Source organism: Solanum stenotomum, chromosome 8 (genome assembly GCF_019186545.1).
Source record: "Solanum stenotomum isolate F172 chromosome 8, ASM1918654v1, whole genome shotgun sequence".
Taxonomy (NCBI): domain Eukaryota; kingdom Viridiplantae; phylum Streptophyta; class Magnoliopsida; order Solanales; family Solanaceae; genus Solanum; species Solanum stenotomum.
Window position 1 is genome coordinate 18,091,134 of NC_064289.1, and position 7,756 is coordinate 18,098,889.

The window sequence follows — 7,756 nt, forward strand, 5'->3', positions numbered from 1 at the left end:
ATTTTTTTTTATGAAATGTTTTCTTGGTAAAGAAAGTTTTTAATTCCTTATGATTTTAGTGTCTATGCGATGAATGAATGCTAAGAGGCTTGTATTAGACCTCTTCGAGGTCGAGTACGCCGGTTACGACTAGGGGTGCTCCCGGGTCGTGACAAAATCAGAATTTTTAATTAATTTTAACAAATTAGAGTGAAATAAGGAAACTAAATATTCTTAATTAGTTTGAATTTCCTTAATTTATGCTAATTAGTAATTATCTTCAATCAATTCAAATTTAATTAACACACTTATTTCCATTTTTTTACGGTTTTTTTTTTCAGAAATGAATTATTTTAATTTTTTATCTTTTTATTTTTTTCAAAAAATTTTTTTTACAAGTATTTAAACAAAGCTTTTTTTTAAGAAACTGTTACAACCTGAAATATTTTATTGTTACAACTTGAAAGTTTAATTCTACTGCTATAACTTGAAAATATTAGTCTAATATATGTCATATATGAAATTTTCACTAAATTAAACGTTAAAAGTATGTATTCCCCTACTATTCATAAGTTACTAAAGTTTGATTTTTTTTAAACTACTTTTTAAAGTTAATTCAAATGGGCTCTGAAACTTATGTGGATCATTGGAAGATCATAGAATAGTGATTTAGTTTTTATGGTCACTTTCTCCGCATAATTACCATGATAAATAATAGAATTTATCATTATAGTATTAGGTGAAAGGATCAAAAATATCTTTAAACTATGTGAAAGGATCAAAAATGCCCTTCGTTTATAATTTGGCTCAAAAATGTCCTTGTCGTCAATACTTTGATTCAAAAATACCCTTGCAGTCAACACTTTGGTCCAGAAATGCTCTTATAGTTACTAAATGGGTCAAAAATGTCATTTTCCGAATACATATATTATTTTTTTCTTTTTCAACATATCTTTTTCCTAATTAAAATATTATTAAAGAATTGTGTTCTTGTTTTCTTTCTTTTAAAATCACTTTAACAAATAAAAATGTAAGAAATATTTGTTTTCTTGTTAATCTCATTTTATCAATTAAAATAGAATAACTGCATGTACCCTTTCGACAAATAATATATGTCATATATATAAGATCATAGTATATCCATCATTAATTTATATATATATAACGAAAAAAATAATTATAATAAAATAATAAATATTTTTTTTTCTAAATTGAAGTAAGATAAACATTTGCTAATTTTAAAAAATATTATTAGAAAAAAATGTGTTAAAAATAAAATAAATAATATAATTATTTGAAAAATAAATATTTTTGACCCATTAAATAACAATAAGGGCATTTTTGGACCAAAGTATTGACGATAAGGGCATTTTTGGATCAAACTACAAACGGAGGGCATTTTTATTCCTTTCGCATAGTTTAAGGACATTTTTGACCCTTTTCACCTTATTATTATATTAAATATTAAATAATAATATTATTCAAAACTTGCCAAATAGACGAAATCCCTTTGGATTGTAGCATACATATTTTTTGTGTCACATATAAATTAATGAACACACAAATAAATTATTGTAACAAGATCGTATAGATAAAAAGAGAACTAAATGCATCAATGTATTTGTCATTAACATTGGGAAAAAAAGCTCAAATATGTCATCGAACTTTTAAAAAAAGCTTATTTATACTATCCGTTAAAAGTTTGGCTCATCTATGTCATTGTTGTTAAAGAAAAGGTTCATTCATGCCATTTTTTTTAACTCTGGTTTTGCAAAACCATTCTTACACTCCAAACAAGGTTTAACACTTTTCAATTGGAGTTTTTGGATCAATATACTTGTTTTGCTTCTTTTTCTTTAAGAACACGTGAAGAACATAAACAACTATCAAATTTTCAACATATTCAATTCTTCACGAAATCGCCTCAAATTTCAAGGGTAGTTTCCTTCCGAGTTAAAAAAAATGCCATGAGCCAAACTTTTTAACGAATGACATAAATGAATATTTTTCTAAAAGTTTAATGGCATATTTGAACCTTTTCCAAAAAAAGAAAGACAAAAAAAAGGCATAAAAATATTTTAGAAAGAAAAAAGAAGCTGAATCCATAGCCAAAGCCCACAAATAAGTAAGAAAAGTGGGCACTGCATAATAACCTAGCCCAATAAATGGCATAAAAAAGTCCAACTTATACTGCACTCGATAGCCCACATTTATTTTATTTTCTTTTCTTTTTCGATAGCTCTCGTTTATGTTTCAATTTAATAAATATTTTATGCTCAAATTAAGTTATCCAGCAATATTAGCTCAAAGCAATGCGTACTTGAGAACAGTTTAATATGGTTAAATAACAATTTTGGATGTGTTTTTACATGATTTGAGATGATTTTCATATTAAAAACTTGTAGTTGAAGAAGACTCTATACATGCGTGTAGCCTTAGGAGCTTAATTATCAATTTTGGAGATGATTTGAGATGAATTTCAATTAAAAACTCTTTTATTTTGGTCGAACAAAGTGTCTTATCTTATTTTAGTTATTAATATAAGATCAAGTGTCTCAACCAATTCTACAAATTTTATACCAACAAATAAAACATAAGCAAAAACAAACAAGGCCCCTCTAGAGCCTGAGTCATATCATATCATATTGTCTTTTAGGGTGTGTTTGGTACGAAAGAAAATATTTTTCAATTTTCTCATGTTTGATTGACTTAAATGTTTGGAAAATATTTTCCAAATCTACTCATTTTCCTCAAATATAAGAAAAATACTTCCGTTTCAAAATTGAGGAAAACATTTTCCAAACTCCACTTCACCCTTTAATTTGTTTTCTTACCTGACGAATAACCCGTACCCGACCCTCCCCAAAAATAAAAGATATTTTCTAAAAAATATTTTTCATTCACCAACCAAACATTAAAAAATAAATCTAAAAAATATTTTTTATTCCAATCAAACATGAAAATAAATAAATTAGAAATCCACTTGTTTTCTAAGAAAACAATTTTTTTTTGTATCAAACACACCCCTAATCATAATTTAAAATCGTCTCTCATGATATCAAAAATCTTCCTGAATAAATTTTGTTTAGACGCAAAAGTTTATAAACTTTCTAGGAGAAAACTTTTAATAATTGTTAGATTTCAAAAGATGATTGTTATATTGATGGATTGCGTTGTAGAAAACTTAGTTTTTTGCTTAAGAATTTTACTAATGAATGTCTTCCTATTTATATGGCAAAAATATTCATTATCCCCCTGAACTTGAAGTTTTTTATTCGGTGTACATCTAAATTATATTACGTTTTAATTATCCTTGAACTTGTTTATTCCTCCATCACGTACACCTTTTTTGTCCACCTGCACCTATTGTGACTACACGCGCGCGACAATTGGCAAAAATGGTGATGTGAATTTCCACCTGGATAAATAATAACCACCTAGATAAATTAATATGGAAAAAAATAAATATCAAACTTCCTCACCTTCTTACCTAAAACTTTTGGACTAAGCTTCTCACTAAAACTTCCAAACTAAACCCAAAAATCTTCAAGAAATTAATATTTAGTATTGAAGAACTTAGATTAAATGCCAGCACAAGACTTTTATTATTGGGAATAAAACAACTTAATTTTGGATTAAAAAAAATCGATGGGGATTGGAGTTGTTTCTACAAAAGCATCTTGAAAAAGATGGATTGCAGGGGCGGATGTGAGGTTGCAGGGAGGGGATAGGGTGCTACAAAATAGATTTTAAAATAGTTAAAATAATTAGGTAAAATGCTACATGTCATTTATTCGTTGGATAATTTTCCTTAAATTTAAAATTCATTGTTTAAAAGTTATGTTTGAGTAAGGGTTGATTTCGCGGAACTCCATCTGAATTTGAATTTTTCTAGACGTGAAGTTTATTAATTAAATTTCAAATTTGTCTGAGATTCTTACCAAGTAAGTGTTAATTTTTGTTTCCTTTACTTTTTATTTACATTTTTTGCCCTATTTTTTGATTAAAATACACCAAATATTAAATATAAATAGAGATTTTACATTTTTTTACCGTTGTAACTTTATGATGTGACAAAAAATCACTTCCTCACTCGCCTAGTAAACTGTGTTGTCAAGTTCTGCATCAAGTGAACAATGAAGGTATACGCAATGAAGGAATAAACTAGTTGAATGGGTAATTAAAACAAAATATACTTTAAGTGTACACCAAATAAAAAGCTTCAAACTTAAGGGTAATGAATACTTTTGCCTATTTATATTACTCACATAGTAACTAATATATAAATAATTATTATTAAATAAATGTTAAAAATTTACAAATAAATTTATTTTCTAGACTTCCCTAAAATTTTAAAACATTTAAAAATTATCTGTAAGTTTATGATATTCTGAAATCTACCGTAAAAAATCCTCAACCCGCTCTACCTCTGATAGCATTTTTTTCTATTGTCAAACCGCTTTCCCCGCACTTAATAAATCCACCCCACCCTACTTTAGTTTTTTTACCAGTTGATTTAAAACTAGTTTATTAGGCTATATTAGCTAGCAAAATTGATAAATATAATTTTAGAATGAAAAGTCATTTAGAAATTTTATCTTTTTTTTCTTCAAGGTTTTATAGCATTAATAGAGGTTTAATCAATAATTAATAAAAAACCAAATTAATCTCAATCAGTAAAAAAAAAAGTACAGTCATTTAAGAAAAACGGTAGGAGACCCGCCGCACAGCCACGCCATCAGTTTATCCAACATTTCTTAATTCATATTGACAATGTTAAATTAAGTACATATTAGCGTAATTATGTAATACCGAGAGCAGATCAAGCAACGGGGGAGTATCAGGAAAAGGAGTAAATGATTGGAAGCCATTGGCATGGGTGGAATAGGAAAAATCTCAATTCTTATTTCCTTTTAAGGAAAAAAAATGAATACGATATTTTTCCATCCCACCCACTCCAAAAGCTTCCCAAATCTCTCCTCCCTTTCCATTTCCCACAAAAATTTCCTCTAAAATAATAATAATAATAATAATATTTAAAAAAATATGTACAAGAGCTCAGAAACAAAATGGGTATGAGAAATTTATCATCACTCAAATTAAAATTTGTAAGAGTGGTGCATGACAATCTCTAAATCTCATCACAGCTCTTAAAAGAAAAAAAAAAAACTAGAAGAAATTGTATGGAAAGGGAGAAATAATTGGAAGCCATGGGCATGGGCGGTGTAGGCAAGATTTTTCATATCATAAATATGATAGATCTATCTTACCCCACCACTCACGCCAAAGGCTTCCCAAAAATCTTCATCCCATTCCCAATTTCTGAAGTTTTAGATGAATAAAGAGTAAACGGCTGTATGTAGGTTTGTTGATCAATTGTTTGGTGGTGTCGTTTATATAGTACAAAAAAGATGGTGAAGTCGCCGCTGGATTGAAACCCTAATATTTTATGAGTTTACCATCGTATCCTCCTAAGTTCACCACAATTACAAATTGACCTACAATAAATATGAATCTGAAAAAGACCCTAATTTTTTATGAGTTTACCATCGTATCCTCTTAAGTTCACCACAATTACAAATTGACCTACAATAAATATGAATCTGAAAAAGAAAATAAAAATATATATATCATTGATGTGTATATAAAGAAAAAGTATATTACACTCTCTATCCCAATTTATGTGGCACTTTTCGTAAATTAATTATTGTATTATAAAAATATATTACTTTTAAGTATTTTTATTTTTATTTATTATCATTTCATGATTTGAAGTGAGATAAAAAAAATAGAAAAAAAATGTGGAGAGTTTTTTGTTGTAAATGTTCCTACATTAATAAAATATTTATTTGTATGAATTAAGTAATATATTTTTACAATACAATAATTAATTTGAATTAAAAAAAGTCAAAAAAAAATAAATTATGTTTTTCCTTTTATTATAAGTGAGACAAATAAATAAAAAAAGAATATGAAGAGTTTTTGTTATAAATGTTCCTCCATCAATAAAATATTTATTTGTAATAAATTTAAGTAATTTATTTTTATAATATAATAATTAATTTATTTTTAAAAAAAAGCTAAATGCAAATGGAGGCCATAGAGAGGTGTCACATCACCTTGTCTATGGTCCTCCTTTATATATATATAGAGAGAGAGAGATTTATTCACAAGGAGTTATTACCCATGACTTGCCCCTCTTTAATTTTTACTTTTAATAATATTCATAACTCTCATAATTTTTATGTCCATAACCTCCAAACTTAAATTTGTAAGTTTATGATGTCTTATGGTATTCCTTTATTTTGCCTATAAATTCATATTAGTTTCATGAAGATTCACATTCACAATTATCTTTTCTCTTTTCATCATATTGGTTTGGTTTGTAACAAAAAAGAAGTCCATGGAGGTAAGAAATATTTCATTGCAAATTTTTATTTTTTATTTCCTCTATTTTTGTCTATATAAATTCATATTTGGTTTGTGAATAAAACTAACATGTCACAAAAAAAAAGTACACGAAGTTAATAAATATATCATTCTCAAGTCCTTATTTTTTCATTTCCTCTATTTTGTCTATATATTCATATTTATTTTCATGAAGATTCACATACAAGGTCTTTCTTTTTATTTTTATGTACTTAGACATGCTTTCTTAATATTTTTTTAATGTTTGTATTATCATTCATCAAGCAAGTATGATTAAAAAAAATCTTTGTAATTCTTAACAATGTTATGTCTGTATGCAATTGCTCTTTCTAATAGTTAGTTTTCCGGATATAATATAGTTTGATTATAATATATGTTAGATTTCAAGAAATAATTATTATTTAGTATTGTTAGTACTATTGAAAAGATAATATACAAATATATTACATATAGTTTAAATTTCGTTCTTTCTTTTGACATAATTATTTTTAATTGGTCTATTATATTTTTTTTTATTCAGTTGGTTGCATATAATGAAAAGTTTGACATATGAATCAAAACATGATGACGGATTTACTTGCAAAGGAAGATGATAGAAGGAAAAAAAATGAAGCATAATTAGAGATTATTTTTTTACTTTGAATTGTATTAGCAACTTAGTTACTTTTGCTAGAATTTTCTAAATTTTGATTTGTATAAATAATTTAGCTAAATGTATTATATTGTCAATGCTAATCATTTGATCCTTTATTATTCTACTTTTTCTTTGTTATGAAGCACAATTAATATAATTATCTCATTTTAACAATAACAAAAAAAATTATGATGATTAGGAGTTTCATTTTTATTATAATTCTAAAAAAGTAATTGAAAAATAAAATATTATTTTCATGATGCCATTTTTTGCGTATGTAACAATCTGTTTTTGTCATCGTTCTTTTTGCTTTGAAATGTATTTATAATTTTTATGTAGTCACCAATTTTTATATTTTCTTTGTTCATTTTTTATATTTTCACCCCTTATTTTTATTCATTTATTTTACAAATAAAATCAATGCATAATTAGTAATACATTTAATGTCTAATAAAATTATACATTTGAATTATTTATAACTCATGTCTCTTCATCTTACTTGTAACTTTTAATATTAAATATTATTCATAACTTTTGTATGTTTCATTTTTCATAAATCAATATTTAAGTAATGTTTAAAAAATTATAACAAGCAAATATAATAATGACATAGTAAAAAAAATCAATTTTGTTTTGACGAAATCAGAATTTGAATAGAAAATTAGTACTCCTACAAAAGATAGAGAAAATTAAAACATATAAAATATTTTCAAC

General features: G+C 25.9%; 1 non-coding gene across 1 annotated transcript; it reads right to left on the reverse strand.

Annotated features, from left to right (window-relative positions):
• Positions 1-5,033: 5,033 nt before the first annotated feature.
• Positions 5,034-5,129, reverse strand: LOC125875293 (small nucleolar RNA Z221/R21b). The gene has a single exon (XR_007447365.1). It is a non-coding gene; the product is annotated as a small nucleolar RNA Z221/R21b (small nucleolar RNA).
• Between the last annotated feature and the right edge of the window lie 2,627 nt (positions 5,130-7,756).